This window comes from Equus caballus, unplaced genomic scaffold (genome assembly GCF_041296265.1).
Source record: "Equus caballus isolate H_3958 breed thoroughbred unplaced genomic scaffold, TB-T2T haplotype2-0000448, whole genome shotgun sequence".
NCBI classification, from domain to species: Eukaryota; Metazoa; Chordata; class Mammalia; order Perissodactyla; family Equidae; genus Equus; species Equus caballus.
The window spans coordinates 1,677,214-1,695,955 of NW_027221892.1; positions in this window are offsets into that span (position 1 = coordinate 1,677,214).

Consider the following 18,742-nt stretch of genomic DNA (forward strand, 5'->3'; position numbering starts at 1 on the left):
TGACTCCCTCTCCGCAACGTCCAGCAGTTTCATTGCATGTAGAATACATTTTGCAAGTAAGAGACAAAAGAAAGACAACAACTTTGCTATATGATTCCTCATGTCAACACTGTTTTACCCTGGACCAAATCAGAGAGTTGATACCATAAAAAATACTTCAAAACACTACGTGATGTTACGAGGAAACTACTGGCAAAACTTACTTTCGGGTGGTGATTATTATCCAAACCACACGTGATAAAATACTACTCATCATAAGAAGTGGTACTCTTATAATACAACTGCTATGCAATTTTTTTAAATTCTTCAATTTTGAAATCAAGTTGAAAGTATTGTGTCAAAAGACAGTGAAACAACTATCATTAATCTTCAAAACTGACAAACAAAAAAGACATATAAACAAGTGCCAGGATAATAAAAATGGCAGTGTTCATTTTTTAGAAGAAAAAAATAAATTGTACTAAAATTATTAAGCTAACAAAGCAACAGAAAAATATGAGCAGAAAAATGACAGTTATCTGCAAAATTCATAAATGCGTCTTTTGTATAACCATAATGATCATATTTTATGCTGTCATTTTGCATTTAATTGCTCACCCTGGTACTTTTCTTCATAGAAGCCATCGATATCCCACAGAGCCAGATGCTGAATTGCAAAAACATACTGTGACCATGGACTTATAAGAAAGTTACTTTGCTGAGCTGTGGTGTATGACAAGTTAATTTTTGTAATTACACTTCTTCCAACAATATATGAAGCTACTGCCTATGATTAGCCTATATTATTCAAAAGAGGCAAGAAAGTATTCTCTATAAAATACTAATCAGATTTTTTAAAGACTTCAGCTGATGTGAGAAAGTTAACTTTTCAAAAAGCTTTTCTATAAGACGGCCAAAAGTAAAAATCACCACCTCAGCTGAAATATATAAGCAGATTAATATGTTAAGGCATGACTATGTTTTCTGAATGTTATTAATACATAATGCCAAGTTATTTCAAGCCTTTAGGAAACGTCACATGCTAACCTTGGTCTTTTGATCATTACTTTTAGTTCTGCTATATTATGCTAAACATAGTATTCAAAGGATAAATCCATTAACCGTCATTTAGAAAGAAATGGCTATTGCACAATAATCTATCCGCAGGGCGTAAATTGTTTTAAATTTAAAATATTTGCAATGACGGTCACTGTCACATACTCAATAGTAATAAAACAGTAGGACATCATACATTGCTAAAACACAGGCTATTCCCTATAATATAGTATCTTTGTGCACATACTACAAAATTTGGCAGCTATTATGTTTTGTTTTATTCATTAAAAGAGAGCAAATGACATTTCCCTTTTAATAAACTTCCCCCATGTTGAAGCCAAAAGAGTTATTTAAAGATTAATGTTAATTATCAGGACAAAACAACCTGAGCCAAGTTTTCCAAATGCCTAGGTCAAATCTGCTCACTGGAGGAGGATATTTAAAAAATAACTATGTAATATATTTTTTTTTAAAAACTCTATCACTTAGAGACTTAAAATTTAATAGAAGTTATGTTTTAATTACATAATACTAACAAAATGGATATTTTCACTGCATTATACAAAAGGAACGTAAGATACTAAAATGCTCTAGATAAATCTGAAGTTTTCCTCAGGATTTTAATAAATATATAATGACCGATTTTTTTAATGTGTAACGTCGTTCCCACGTCATTTCCTAATCTAAAGGGGTTTGTGTTTGTGAAGGTGTCAACTCAATGTATATTCAAGACTTAATAAAAAGTCCTAGAATTTTGAGAATCTTGGAAATCTTTTATTTCAAATCCCTCGTGTGTTTTTTTCCTAACTTGGACTGCAATTTGAGATATGCTATTTCACGGTTCCACGTCTGCTTAGAGATCACCAACTCAGACACTGATCGTACAACAGGAGAAACATAAAGCACACAGAGCTGAAACACAATCACCAATAAAGCAAATACCTGGCCTTTCGGGTCCTCTTTGTTCTGACCCCTGCTATTTAAAAGGGAATGATAAACTCTGCAGACGTCATCGGGCATATACTAAGAAGGAACATGCTCAAATCCCAGCTATTTGTATTTTTCTTTCCCCTGCCCAGCCTCGATCTTCCTCCCTGGTCTACTTCATTCATTCTGCGTGCTCTCCAGCCACCTCAAATGGTCCAGGGACTCATTGCCTTTATTTCCAGTCTCTACCTTACTTCTAATCTCAGCATCTCTTCCTGGATGACCTACAGATAGCAAACACTCAATACAACCAAAAACAAATTCATCTTGCTCTCCTCTCCCAAACCTGCTTCCATGGAGCTAGTCTGCCAGCTCTCTACACAAAGATCAGTGCTCTAAACTATTCTTAGTTCCTCCCTCTCTCACCTCCTCCTTCACTGGCCCTTAATCCTGTCCTTTCCACATCAAAAATGTCTCTCCACTCTATCCTCTGTACTCTACTTCTACTGCCTTATGTGGAACGTCATCAACTCCAGCCTCTCGCGTGCCTCAGTGGCTCCAGGGAGAGAGCCTCCTCTAATGGGGCCTCCACAGAAAAGCCTCAGTTACTGAAGCGAGCTTCTCACACAGCGCCTGAGGACAGTATTCAGTGTCTGAATAGCTGTGCGAAAGGGAATGGTACCTATTAAGGAAAAGGGACAACACCAGAGGGTGGGAGATCTGACAGCTTTGACGGTTTCAACTTGACCATAGGAAAAAGTACCAAGTAAAGCACACAGCCTTCAATTCAAAGCCCTTGACAAACTAAACCTTGTCCTCTTTCGGCGCTTCTCCCTCTTTTAGGCCCTGCTAAGACCCACATTAGGCTGCTGACTGGTTCTCAACCAGGTGTGCCTTCCAACAAGCTGCCCTCTTTGCCTAAAAAGCCCTCTCCTCCTACATCCGCACAGAGAACTCCCATGGGTCTTCCACGTTGCTGTGATATTTTCTGTGACTTCTCCAGGCCAACCTAATTACTCCGCCGTGCACCTCTGGCACTGACAAATGTTCTGTTGCAGCCAGTATCTTGGGACTGACTGCTGGGGTTACTGAAGATTACAAGGACAAGAAGTGGGATGGTTTACTTTTTGTGCCTAGCACAAAGACTTTTCAAAAACTTCATTAATTTTAAATGAAGTGAATTTGTTGGAACATAAAGCATTTTGGGAATTTAAATAAACGGAAAATAATCATTTTCTTTAAACTTAAAATGTTTGACAAGAAATGAAAAAGGTAACAAATTAGTTCTGGAAAAATGCAAACTAATTCCTATACTCCCATTCTGAATCAATCTTACAAATGGGACTAAAAAGAAGGAAGGAAGCGCCTGTCTGGTTTTTCAAGTAAGAGAAGGCAAAACCAATATGGCAGCAAGGTAAGGTTCTGCCTGCTCCACAGAACCCATGGTACAGAATCCATGTTTCCGACCTCTTGTTGTGCAGAACTCTCACGTTGCATGTATTAAGGCTGGATTTAAAGACTGTAGAGTAGTCTTAATAATCTGTGCAGAGACAGCATTTTATAGTTTCTAAGCCACGCTCACACACATTATCTCATCAACTACTCAAAGACACATCATTTCTCCACTTGGAGAGGAAGAAACTAAGGCCATTTTCCTACAACTAATACATAGAGGCTGGAATATGAACCCCCAAGAATTCTAACACTAACTACATTGCCTCCCTAACAACCACATTTTAAAGATGTCCAATACAGGCCTCAGAACACTAACCCAGGACACATACATGATGCATGCCAGGGCCAAACCACTCACCTAGCGTTCTTCTGAAGTTCACAATAAAAAACAGAATGAATGAACATTAATAAAATGGTTCACTTTTGGAGCCGTCCCAGTGGTGTAATGGTTAGTTCATACACTCTGCTCCAGCAGCCAGGGGTTCGCAGGTTCCAATCCTGGGCACGGATCTAGCACCACTTGTCAAGCCACACTTTCGCAGTATCCTACATAAAATAGAGGAAGATGGGCTCAGACGTTAGGTCAGTTGACAATCCCAAAGTTATTAAGTGTACAAGCAAAAAGAGGAAGATTGGCAACAGACATTAGCTCAGGGCCAATCAACCTTACCAAAAAAAATATTTCACTTTGAAATAGACCTTAACGAATAACTTTGCTTTAAATTATAACACTACATATTATTACATTTTACACGTTACTACATATTCCATAGACTATGTAACATAACATAGTCACAGATTCTAGCAACTAGGACGTGGAATCTTTTGTATTGGGAGGGATAGGGCTAAGGAGGAGTTGCATTATTCTGCCAACCAAAATAAGCAAGATTACAATTGGATACTAATTAAAATCCAAATTTAATTTTGAAGTTTTGTGCCCCCTCTCCATGAAATGGGTCCATGAGGAATGGACAGAAACAACTCATATCCACTTGTCTAATTCTGACAGGACATCAGATAAAATAACAAGAGTGCTACTTTAAAAGACTCTGCCCAATTACCCAGTAAAATGAAGGATTTATCACATTCATTGAACTTGGAACTATTCCTTCTTATACAACTAAGTTTGACTGCTCTGACTTTTATTTTCAGAGACTGTTTTTCCCTTCTCCACTCAGGTTCACTACATTGATTTAAAATGCAGAGGGCAAAACTCAAAGACAATGACTAACTCATTTTGATTGTCAACTTGTAAGCTAGTGAACATTAGTAAACATATTAGATACTAAAAATACAGTAGTAAAACTTATAGCTCTTTACCACTTAAAAAGCATTCTTATTATCTCATTTGACGCTAGCATCACTGTGAGGTATAGTTACAGAAATATTACTCAAATTTTTCAATAACACTCAGAGAAGAGAGGTGATGTTGACAATCCCAAAGTTATTAAGTGTACAGCTGCCTCGGCCCATGAGGACAGTATTCACACTGTCTGAATAGCTGTGGGAAAAAGAATAGTACCTATTAAGGATAGAGGGGGAAAACCTAAATTCAGTAAAAACATTATAACATTTCCCCAAACTACACTATTCAATTATTTTAGATATGATCATTAGAAAAAAAAATGAAGAAAATGTATAATTACACATTTCTACTCAGTAAGAGAAATCTGAATTAATTAGAATTTTAAATTGAAAATATTAAAACAAAAATCAATACTCCTACACTAGAAAAAATGAAAATTAGAAATCTCATACCACACTGGAAAAGTTTATACCATTTCTTCAATTTCATTTTTCTATTAATGTGTGTAAACTCTGTAGAACTAGCCAAAGTAATTAAATAAAATAGACATAATATCCAAAAATCATGAAAGTTTATACATTTTGGTAAACTTTTAAAAGTTAAAATTTATCTTTCCTAATTGAAAACTGGGTTAAAAATCTATCACAAATATACAAGTACAAAATTGCAGTGAAAGTTCCATCTTTGGTATATTCACATGAACAAACAAAATAATTATCACCTCTTTGAACGGAAGTTATAGACTTTTTCAGGTCAAAATTCTGTTAAAATATAACTATTTGAAGTGTTCAAAAATTTGCATTAATGTTAATATGGCAACATTTTAATGTGGACAATAACAGAAAAACGTCATTCCCTCCACAGAATTCTGCCTCTAGAAGTACATTTAACAAAGTTGGAGGAAACAGGATGCTTGTTGATAGTGACAGGCTTATTTCAAAACCCAATTATATCTGTTCATTCCCTTTTGCTAATTAAAGCAAAAGGCATCAAAATCTCTCCTAACGATGTTCTAATCAATACGTGTTAGTGACCTTCCCCAGGCAGTGCTGCATCTGGACTAACGCTTCACCGCAAACCAGGTGCATACTGTAACTAGTTCCACCGGCACGGACTGTAAAGTCCCGACACAATCACCATTCGGGCTATGATTACCTAGAAAATAATCCTACATATGTGTCCACAGATGCCAACCCTGCCAAGATGTCCTAGTCCAGAACCCCCCAACCCAATAAACAGGCTATTCAAAACTCAACGCAACCGCAGGGGTCAGCAGCTCCTGGCACCCACCTCCCCCCGACTAAGCTCCAGAAAGCGGGCACGCACACTCAGGCCGTGCTCGCCCACTAGGAAGAGGTGGGTATCTCCAGGGACGATCCCGCTGCTGCCAGCAGCGACGTGCGGCAGCCTGGGGTCTCCCGCTAGTTGCTGAGAGCAGCTGGACCCTGAGTGGCCAGGACCGTCCACTTCCAGGCGTGGTGCTCTCGGGCACCAGCATCCTCAACCGAAGGAGGCGAGGGTGGCAGCAGCGCATCGGTGCGCTGGGGAAAACAGGGAGTGGGCGGGCAGCCACGGACACCACCGCCCGGACTAGAAACCCCCCCCAACCGGGCAGCTCCCCGCCTGGGCGCCCGCGTTCCAGTCGGAGAAGCCAGGCGGTCGGAAGCGCCCCGACTGCGTGCAGGGCTGCGTGGGGCGCCCGGGGCGCCGCTTCCGCGCCGAGAGCCCGGGCCCGCGGGGAAACGGAGGCCCGCCGGGTCCCCGGGAGCCCGGCTCGCGGAGCGAGCAGGTGACGGCGGGGGCAGGGCGGCTGCGACGCCGCGCGGGCGGCGGGCGGGTGTCGGGCGAGTCTGGGCGGCGTCGGGAGGGACCGGCGAGCGGGGGAGGGGCTGAGGCGGGGGGAGGAGGGAGGAGGAAGAGCGAAGGGCCCTGGCGGGACTCCCGGCGCCCAGCTGCCCGGCCCGAGCCCTCAAGCCACCGCCCCCAGGCCCCGCGCAGACGCTGGACGGTCCCCGCCTCCAAACCTTCCCCCCCCGGCCCGGTCAGAGAATAACTTACCCGTTTGCCGACGCAATCGCTCCTGCTGGCCCCTCTGACGGACTCCTCCGGCTCGTCGTCTTCCGGTGATGAAACCGGAAGTCCCACCCCTCCCCAAGAGGAAAACGGAAAGCCGAAGGAGTCAATCTAAGGAAGGGGAGACGCGCGTCAGGCTGAGAGCCTGGCGGCGTCTGACGGGGAAGGCCACCTGGCACTTCCAGCGGCTCCCCGAGCGGGTAACCCCCGGGCGATCCCGCCTCCTCCCTCTCCATCCCTCCTCACTCCACCCCTTCGCTCGCCCGCCCGCGGTAAAGAACCCCGAGGGCGGTGCGGGAGAAACGGACGCGCCCGGGCCGGGCGGGAGCCGGAGGCCTGCGGGCCGGGCGGCCGGCCTCCGCCTCCACCGGCCCAAGCGATGCCCGGCGCCTCTGAGGCCTCCTCTAACGGAGCGAGGTTTTCCTGCTGTGCCAGGCGCGTGCGCACCTCCGGGTTAGGAGAACAGCCTCTGGATGCTCCTAGCAGGGGTCCTCAGAGTCGCAGACCCTAGGAAGCCACGAGCCGAATTCGGATTCTAACGGGTTCTAATGAAAAATGCAGGAGGATCGGGGTCCAGTTCTCAGAAGAGGGGGCTGGGCTGCGCTGGGCTGGGCTGGTGTCTGGCTAACACAGAGGCTGAGGGAGGGATGCGCTGGAATGAACATGTGGAGCGAGAAGAAGCCCAGACCAGGTTCTTTGTGTGTCTGTGGCCGACTGCCTTCCTCCAGCTGCAAGTGCAGAGAACGTGTGTCACCACAGGGCTCTTGCACTGTCCAGCACACACTCACGCAAGGTTTATTTTTATGAATACAACGTAAAACCAAGAACATTCCCAGTCCTCGTTATCTTCCATAAGAGCATCTACCAAATCTAACTGACAGTCCAAACCTGGACAGTCCCAAACCTGACATGTTGCCCTCCTTCAATACGATGACGTCCCCTCCTGATCATGTCACTATATACTCCCAATAAGTATACTGGGTGGTCATCTTTATCCATGTGCATATGCTTCTTTGGTACAATTTTTTAAAGCAAATACTTAAATTTCTCTATCCCCAACCTCTTTGTCTTCTTATTACTAGTTAATTGGTCTTCTGGCTAATCACTGGGCGGATTTCTGTCATCCCTCTGAATGTAATCTATCCGGAAAATACTTCCTATCTGGCTCCCAAACCACAGCAAGACCCAGGTAGCCACATGGCTTGGGTTTGGGTAGAAAACGTGGACCCATCAATGAGAGCTGGGGAGACCCATCATGACCCGGGGAGGCAGAAAACCACGGCTCTGGACTCAGGCATCCCAGGGTTGGAATCTCCTAGATTCAATGACCTCATTCGTCCTCCTCCTCTCCTCACCTGGTGGCAGCTGAATAATTGACCAAGACACTGCAGGTCTCAGAGATTCAGCAGGAATGCAGATCAGCAAATACATCTTCTTATTTAGTGACTTGGTAAAACTGATGTTCCCTTGCTCAGAAATGGTTATATTTTACAACCAACTTTTGTTAATTGACTACTATGAACACCCTTGTTAAAATATAAATTGGCGTCAGAAACCTCGTGTACAGTTAGTCCTTGGGACCTCTGCCAAATACATCAGGTAGGTCCACGGAATCCGAAAACCTCACAAGATTCAACCAAATCTGGCGAGCATGGACTGTGCTTAAATAGTGACGAGTACCAAACACCTGCGAATATTTAACCAAGAGGACTTGATGTTGTCCAGCACCAGAGAAGAAGTGGCTCCTTATGGATGCCTCAGCGAGGCTGATGCCACAGGTGGGTCCCGTTTCTGTGACAAGAGGCAGGGTAAGCTGGCCCCATGATCCAGCCGTTTTAGACATGACGCAGCAAGCTTTAAAACTGACATTTCAAGCACCCACAAAGAGATGGAATGTGTGGCACTTTGTTTTTATTTGGAATCATAAGAGAAACATTTTTAATAAACCCTTAACTTCTTCTCCATTAATGCTATTTAAATAGTGAATTCATAAAGACTGAAGTGATTTGTTTACTTATACTTAGCTGTAGAAAACTTACGTGCTTTTGTTTATTTGTTTACACCATCAAATCCAATCAAGCCAAACAAGATGGTCGACTGAAATGACTGATGAATGCAACCTGAGCTGACAGCTTCAAATTTGGGATGTGTTACTGATGTCAGGTTGATCAGTTCTCTGTCTAAAATTGATGCTATTTAAAGCTTTGAACAATTTAGATGTAGTCACTGAGTAAAATCCCAACGGGGTGAGAGAATTCCATCAGGGCTGATTCTGCTGTGGTGAATTTCCACGTGCGCAGGTGTCAGAGGGAGAGTGGCCTCTCCCGATGGGGTAGTGAGACAGAACAGGATGCAGGAGGGGCGGTGGGCTGGCGTCACTCACAGCAAAGGTAAAGAGGCTTAGAATAAAGATAGACGCATCTTCTCACAAGGAATCCCAAATGGCATAAGAGTGTGAATATTGGTCATTTCTGTTTCAAAACTTTTCAAGAAAGGAAAAAGTGAAGGGGAGGCAAGAAGTGAATATGTATCACGCTTCAATAACTCATCTGAAAATGAACCCCCAGGGAAATCATGGTAGTCGGTGGGGTAGACCAATGTTTTTATTAACAATATAAAAGGAATGTGTGGTGAAAGCAACGGTGACATAAGTACTGACAGTCAGTGGATGAATGATTATGTGTCCTGAGCACCTCAGGACACAGCAAACTAGAGCAATTCCACCAATCAAATGGCAAGAGAAGTCTAATCGAAGAACCATCCTTGTGCTGGAAGGGCAGAATGAGTCCAGTCCGGGGACTACTGGGGCCAGACTTGGGGAAATCAAGTTGTTGAAGGTAGCTGTGACTTTAGAGAGGTGTGCAACAGAGACATTAAGCCATTTCCAGTGTCTCTACCTTTAAAATAGTTTATTACTGGTCCAAATGTCCAAAGACGTATTAAAGAGGGAAAATATTGTTTACTGGACAGAAATTCTCTGGATATTTAGATTCTATTCCTGTCCAGGGATGTGAGAGAGGGGATATGTCAGCAGCTCAGATGTAAGCTGGAAGGTTCCCGTCGTTGTTAATGCAGCTTAGCCGTCTCTAGGAAAAAGGCAGCAAATAATTGGGATCCTTCTATGTAGTTCCACCTAACAAAAGAAGAAATAAAGAGAAACTGTTATTTCCATTCAAATAATGGAGGAAAAGTAGTCTACAATTTAAACAGGAAGATTTGATGACATAAATTCAATCTAAAATATGCAGCATGTCGGAAGGTTACTGATGTGGACACCCTGTGGTTTGCACACTGAGAGATCAGCCCCCTCAAGAACCTGCTCACTGTTGATTTTCTCCTTCTGCGCGTGCTCTCCATCGTCCACAGTGCCCAGCGGGAGCATCATCACACTCTTTTGGATAACATCCTGGAATATATTGGCAATTGGTGTGGTTGATCCATCCCGGATCATATCTGGTTCTGTTCCAAACACTGAAACACAGGAAAAGAAGGCATTGAATAAATTAATGAGAAGACTACCCCCAGTGATCTCCGCAAATGTCGTGTTCACTTTATCTTTCTTTCTTTTTTTTTTTTTTTTCCCACCATGAAATTTGGTGGCTGGGATAAGTAAGCGTCCTGATATCATGCAATTTATATTCTAAAATAGTCAATAGAGTCAAGAAGAAAACTGTGGTTGCCTTATTTACTATTATCTACTTTCAAAAAATATTTTTAAATAATATTTTAAAGTAACGTTAGACTTACAGAAAAGTTGCAAAAGTAGTACAGAGAGAGTTCTCATATATTCCTTACTCTGCTTTCCCTAATGTTAACATCTTACATAACTATTGTACAATTATCAAGAATAGGAAATTAACATTGGATAATATTATTAACTAGACTCAGCCTTTATTTGAATTTCACTCTTTCCCTTCTGCTGTACCAGGATCCAATGCAGAATCCCACACGGCATTTTGTCATTGCTCCTTAGTCTCCTCTTGTCTGTGACTGTTTCTCAGTCTTCCCTTGTCTTTCATGACCTTGACCCTGCTGAAGAGTACTGATCAGTTGTTTTGTAAAATGTCCCTCAGTTTGGGTTTATCTGACGTTTTTTCACGATTGGAAGAGGTCATGTGTTTTTGGCCAGAGTACCACAGAAGATGTACCTACCTACTTTTATGGTTGCTTCACGAATTAAGTATTAGAAACACTAATATTAAATATTAGGAACACATTTCTTTGGTGTTTTGTGTTTCTTTTGTAACCAACATATGAATAAATCGCTGTACTCAACTTTCACCTGAATGTTGCAGTGTTTGTACTCAACTTTCAAGGTATCCCAGGAAACAGTTTTAATGGATATCCTGGGGTCTAGAAAGAGATGAGTTGAAACCTTCTAGGCTATAGGGAAAGTTGCCAGAGATGGAGTGGGAATGAAAAATAAATGAAGACACAAAAGAGAACATGCCGTGTCTTCTGGATCCACAGAGCAAGGCGTGAATGTGAATAAAGATGATGTACACTCGTGCATTGCTTAACGACAGGATACATTCTGAGACATGCATCGTTAGGTGATTTAGTTGTTAGATGGTTTAATTGTTGTGTACTCACACAAACCTAGGTGGTATAGCCTACCACACGCCTAGGTGATATGGTGCTAATCTTATGGGACCACTGTCATACATGCAGTCCGTTGTTGACGAAAAACTCATTATGTGGCAGACGACTGTCCTTTGTTGGCAGGACTGGTTTAGCACACAGACAGACAAAAAGGTGCCTTATGCATTCCTGCATTTTCCTGTATTTCATGTCTTTACTGTTGAATTTGACATTTCAATCACACATCTCTCTTCAGCTGGCATTCCATTTAACTTCCTAACTCTTCTTCCTCTTTTCTTCACCCCCAAATTTTACTGGTAAAATACTGCTACAACTGAGGGCAGTGGGGATGATTGTGTAGAGAAGTATGGCTCTCGGTGTTGGACTTGTCCTCTAATTTTTGACGTCTGTGTCCCTTGTACTCATAGACGCAGAGAGTTAGTGCTCCAAGGAGGTCTGGAGGCCATTAAACCCAGAGCTCTGTGACCGGGAAGAGCAAGTCCCCACAGGGCAGCCCGGTGCCAGCTTGCTCGCTCCACTACAGTTTAGCTTCTTCATTTTTAACCCCAGAGGACTTCCTTTACTTTCGTGCAAGTTCAGCTGTGCTTTTAAAAGTTTTTATGTATCGGCCAATATTTCCATGAGTTTTGCAGAAGGAGGGTTGGGAGGTTTCCAAGTCCATCATTTTCCCCCAAATTCAGGTCTCCAGAACGTGAGTTTGAACCCTGGCTTCGCTACTTCTAGCTGAGTGCCCTCCAGCAAATTATTTAATCTCTTCTCGCCTTAATCTGCACCCCGGGGAGGGCTGTTGGGAGGATTCATGAGACAGTGTGTGTAAAGAGCCCTGAACCACACCGTTTACCGTCAGTAATGCAGCCCATATAAAAGGAGAGTCCACAGTGAAGTTTTAAAAGTGTCTGCTTTATCTACAGCCCCACCGGGTACCACCCCTTGTTCCCAGTGTAAACCAGCAATCAAAATAGCATAAGTCTAACCTGTTTTGATGGCTCTTTTTGCTGCAAGATACTGATTATCTTTAATATTTGCGATCCATGGGTGTAGTCCTAGTGCCATAGAAACAACCATCTGGTTGGAACGATTTCTTTGGGAAAATATATATTCAAGATGCTGCTTTACCTAAAGGTAACATTTTCAGTTGTAAGAGAAAATTTTGAGTAGCTCTCATAGCCTTGTATCAAGAAACTGATTGGAATCCCAAGCTGACGCATTCAAGCGTTCTGATTTTCCCTCAGCTCTTCCAGAGGGAGGACGCGGAGTGAGCCGGGTCTCCAGGACGGAGAGCTGCGCCCAGTGTGAGGAATGCTTGCTCTCACTCCCACCCCTCCCGAGACCCCCCAATCCCCCCTCCCGTCCCCACCCCTCCCCGACCACAGTGTCTCACTGTTAATGTCGGCTTATTATGAATTTGGGTAATTATGAAACCTTGAATGATATTGTGGGTAATACAAATATGATGAATGTTTGAGGTAATTATGAAACACAACACAAGTAGAACTTCTCAATTTGAATATCCCTCTTTTTGGACTTATCAGTATCTTAAGGAATATTTTGGGAACATTACACACTTGGAAATTTCCAAAAAGTGGGAGCAATTTCACGCTAAGCTGTGAAGGAGGCTCATTGACAGCATCTTTCTCTCTCCCCTGGGCTCCATTCCGGTTGCCATTATGGAAATCCACCAGAGAAAAACTCCATACTCTGAAATATTCATCCCTTCGACAAAGATTTAAGGCACACCTGTCACGTGGCAGGAACTGTTCTAGGTGCTGGGACATAGCTGTGAGCAAGACGAAGACCGTCCTGCGCTCATGTAAAGTGTGTGCTGTGAGGAGGAGGAACAGTCCATCCAGAAAGGGAAGGAGGGAGGAAGATGGAAACAAAAAGACGGAGGGACGCAGAGGGGAAGGAGGATCTTTGAGAATGTAATTAGCGCTAAGACGACGATAAAAGCGGACAGTGGATGGAGAGAGGGCGCCGAGGTATTCCTTGAGCTCCCTTCTTCAGAGTCTACCTTCTGTGCAACTTGAGGTACACTGATGATAGGTCGATACTTCAGGCACGCACCTCCTTCCAGACACAAACATTTTCATTAAGGTGGCTGCTTTCAGGGGGTTCATTTCAGACATCATGGACGAACCAACGCTGGGGGTAAAGATTTTCCGGCTCAGTCCAGCCGTAGACAAGTAGCTTCTCCGTCTGTGTGTAAAACCCATCTTGCCTTTTTATGCACCATTTAGTTTTCAAAAATTTCCCATCACTCCAACTCCAAATGGTTATTTGTCTGATGACTGTAATTGCATATAATTGAGGGAAGAGATTTTTACTGAACAAAAATCCTGTTGGTTTCTTGACATTTGTTCCAGTCCCTTCTGTATTGGAAAAAAGTGATACTTCAATGCTGACAACTGAGTTGCTCACTACTGTGTGGCATGTGGCTCTCAGGAACGGCGCTGCTGGACAGAAGAACAATGCACGTTTGTTACCTGTGTTTCCACCACGGACATGTTCATGTGAGGGACTAGACGGATTGAAAATTTTCCTACAACTCGGCCAGGTATGACTGTTTTAGCTCCAGGCTCCTCAAAGGCGCCCTCAATCCCGTGAATAGAAAGAGATGGGTACCTCCATAGGTGCATTAGAATTTCCTCCTAAATTGAAATAAAAGTATTTTATTATATGAAAGAATGTTTAATTAAAACTCAGTTGAATTGTATTGCTTGCATCACCAATTTCTGTACATCTGTGACACGGTTAATGGCAAGTTAATTATCGCCTCACTTAGATATGTCTGGACAAACAGTACAAGTGGACTTTCCCCTCAGGACACGAGATCTCTGCTGCCTTCGCCTGCCCAAGCCACTCCCATTGGCGAGGGCCCCTCGTCGCTGAAGTTTGCAGTTACTAGATGGCAAAGGGGCCCTTTCAGAAACTTGGGTTCATTTATAAATTTCTATCCCAGTCATTGCGATGATAATTTGTGTGCTAAATGTATTTTATTTTTCAGAAGGCTTCAAAGAACTCTGCAGATGTTTGAGCCAGTTTTCAATCTTGCTATGGCCGCTGTAGAGCTAGTCTGAGGAAGAGCTACACTTCATGATAAGAAACTCTATCGCTCTCTTCTGCATGCTTCTCCCTCTCTTGGCTGTTCCCCCAGGAACCAGCCATAGCTAGCAAACACCCTAGCAGGCAAGCGTTTTAGAAAGGAGGAGGAGGAGGAGGAGAAGGGAAAAGGAAAAAATCTAAATTTGCCAGTAACGCTTTCGGCTTTGGGTCTACTTATTACACCAAGGCAGCAGTGACGTGGCAGTCTACAGATTAGCCCCTAAGTCTCTTGGTTTTGTCTAGAAAAATGAACAATTAGGGTCATGGAGCTGGAATAACCTCAGACTATCCTCAATCTTTAAACAGTTAGGGAGCCCAGCTCACCGGCTGCAGGCCGGCTTGGGATTGAGTCCAGAAAACTGATTTGGAAAAACGCATCTGTGAAATGAGCAATTGCTCCACGGTTAGGTGCCTGAGTCCGGTGCCAGTGGGACCCCAGATAAAGGTCTGCTTGATCTAGACCACAGGGAAGTGGCCTTGAAAGTGAAAGTCCCCCTTGGAATTAACATCTGCTTTCAGTTCTAAGATGTGCAGATAAACAGGACACAGTAAATTAAGCCTTGGGAAAATATTTGTTACCATCATTCTTTGTTCAGATTATCCATCAACTTGTGATCATACCTTGGTGTCAAACAGAAATTTCTTAACCTGGCTGCTATTCCGGTATTCTTCTAGGTCCAGGTCAATGGCTTCGTACATTTGTTTTTTCCTCTTCAGTAAGAGGAGCCACGTGGTCATAGATTCCAGGGATCAGAATATGACCCGATGAGTCTACAAGGCTACCTACAAGATACACCCAGGAAACAAAGCCACACGGAGTCACCGGTATGCTGATGTTCTGGCCCTGGAGCAGGATCACTGGGGACTCTCCTGGGCTTGCAGCAGACCTTGTGACCGGCCCTGGTCCCCACAGCAGGGCCACTGACAGCAACTCACATCCCAGAGGTGATGGTCAGAAGAAAGAGCTGGTCACCAGGCAAACTCAGCCTGACTTGGACCCGCGTGAATGTCCACCTTGTCAATGGCGGGATGAAAACACACGGCTCTGCAGTAAATTCCATTGGGTATGACTTACCTGCATTATATCCCAGTTCTCAACTCCACCTTTATATCATAAACAAGCTTCTTTTTTTTAAATTTTATCTTATCCTGAGTTAAAAAGTAACACGTTCATTATTAAGAAACTTTTTTTTTTTTGAGGAAGATTAGCCCTGAGCTAACTACTGCCAATCCTCCTCTTTTTGCTGAGGAAGACTGGCTCTGAGCTAACATCCGTGCCTATCGTCCTCTACTTTATACGTGGGATGCCTACCACAGCATGGCTTTTGCCAAGCGGTACCATGTCCGCACCTGGGATCCAAACCAGCAAACCCCAGGCTGCCGAGAAGCAGAACGTGCAAACTTAACCACTGCGCCACTGGGCCGGCCCCCAAAATTTTCAATATATATGTTTATATATATATATATACACACATACCTGAGAAACTGAAAACCATCACTCCTTCTCAATTTTTCTCCTCCTACATACACCATAATAATATAATAAATACTCATCTTTAATCAAAAGCATCATATCCCTGAGGTCTAGTCTATGAGATATACATCATGACCACAAAAGCCTCCACAGTGAATAAGAAGATACTCAAATCTGTTCTTTATGAAAGAGTTTTGGACCGATAGGAATGGGAGAAAATCATCAGTGACTATCTATAAAAGAAACAGAAGTCAAGATTTAGCAAACACTGCTCAATATCTTGAGAAAGTACTTATCAAAGATACAATGCAACTAGCAAGTAGACGAACAGAAATGACAGGAAAATGTCTCCAGGGCAGCCAACTTAATCCCCATTCAAGTAAAGACACTTCATAAAGATACGCTTCATATTCTTAATGGGACAGTCTTTCTTGACAATATCAGAAAATTACTGCAAAGCACTGTACTTTCAAATCTTTCTGTTAAAGTCGATAATTACAAAGCACAGAGTTGAAGGCTCTATGAGGATGGATGCCTTCCACCTAGTGATTGGACACCTGCTGTGTTCTAGGCCCCAGAGGAATGAATACACAGGACAGCGCTGTCTCTGACCACAAAAGGCTAAATATCAAGTGTGACCCGACATGAGCAGACCACCAGGTGGCTGGCTCTGTAGAGACACAATCAAAGCCAAGGTAAACACTCTACCAAAATCTACAGTAGTGGGGACGGCAGTAGTGCGATACATAACGGGCTTCCCAGCACTCTGAGAATGATCATAGACAGCAAAGCCCTGAGGTCTGAGGGTGTCAAGGGAGCAAAATGTGAAGCGATGTCATCACTGTTCTGGTTTTCAACCACATCCTCCTTGGGCCCCCTCTCCTGGTCCTCCGAGGACTTTGCCCAGACTTGTGTAATCCCACTTTGGGGACAGTACTGCAGATTGCTGTGCATGCATCAGCCTCCCTGCAGGTCCTGAGTTATGGAATTCTCCTCAGTTAGCCCAATCAAGCATGTTGTATACTGAGTAAATGACACAAACTCATTAGTAAAATTCAAGTCAAAATAATAAGCTGAGCACTGAGCGACTGGGACTGTCACTGATTGGCAGTCCACCCTCTAGCACCCTCACCAAAATCAAAACAAAACATCAAAGTACCGCCAATAATACAATCACTAAGTCTTCCCTTTAGGGTATGTCCCTCAACTTCTGCTGGCATTCTTGTGTGGAAGAACAGAGCTGCAAAGATGAATAAGAGACAGACCCTGCTCACAAACCAGCCAGAAAGATGCAGGGTAAAGAAATAACTCTGGGTCCACGTGCAAAGAGCTCTAAAGAGGGGCAAACCGTCAGGAGCACAGAGAGCACACGGTGAACCAGCCAAGGAGGAAGCGTCAGGGAAGACGACGGCATCACAGTGGGGCCTCAGAGGTTGAGTAGGAGGCGACAGGCACAGTCTCAGTGGTGAGAAGAGAGATGCATGTCTGAAACATCCAGATTGACAACAACGAAGACCCGAAATACTCTAGCAGCCAGGATGCTCAGTGTCCATCTTATGACACTGAGCTGTGACATTTTTCCTGTCAATTTAGCTGGTGTTACCAGACATTACCACAGTGCGTGTTTGTGTATTGGGGGATTCAGATGTCATTAGCACATTAGGCTGTGATTTGAGCAGCGCGGGCTCTCCACATGTCACTGCACATCTCCCGTAGAACTGCCCGGCCCGGTCCTCGGTGTAGGTTTCCACCTCGGACCCTGTTTTCTCAGGACACAAAGCAGCCATCCCAGCTGCTGGCTCAGGCTGTGCCAGCAGACACACATCCTGACAGGAGAGAAGCGACATGTCCTCCTTTTCCTTCCCTTTACATCCTACGGCGCCGTGATAGTTGGTGCGTCCTTCCGGGCTTCAGAAACAGTTCAGACCTTCACCGAGCCTTTCCAATCTAAAAACTTCTTGCCTTTCCCCTCACTTTCCACCAAGGGGGTCATCTCCTGCTATGTTGATGAGTTAGATCATTACAAGAAATACTTGAGCTCACTGCCGCAAAGTCTACAAATATCCCACCATTCTTAACCATCAATGACTCCTCTCCTGATTCCATTGAAAATTCATCTTGATCCTTGGTTTAGCCTAATTGTCTCCCTTCTTCCTCCTCTCTAGAGAAGTTTTATTATTGATTCCAAACGTCATGTTCTCTGCTAGCAATCTCCCCTCCCCTCCCCCATCGAATTCCTTTCACTCATTCAATCTCTTCATTGTTGAAACAACAGCCTCTCCTGAACCCATTTCTCTCTAGTTCTCGCCCCACGTCTTCCTTCCCCTTCACAATGAAGCTGAAAGATCAGTGTTCATGGAATTACCAGCTCCTCACTCCCCCACACTTCAGACAATGGTCTGTGTATTAATCAATCTTGATAATATCACAGCTATCTCCCCATAATTAAATCCAAAGAGTGTTTCTGCATCTTTCTATTACTTGGAACAAACGCAGAACCGGGCCACGATTTTCTTTTGGAATGATTCCCTGTCCTCCGTTTCTCGACATCTCAGGCTCCTGACTGCCTGTGAACCAGCTCACACTCCCTGGTGTCCTTCACAGGGTCCTTCTCACACAGCACTATTGCGAAAGCTCAGGACTCAATGTGAGCCCTATTCTCTCCATTGACCCTACGTTGTCTCAGTACTCTTGTGCATTTCTTCTATTGCTTCAATGCCTTCCACTGTTATCTCTATGATGGCGATGTCTAAAAACCACGTCCAGAT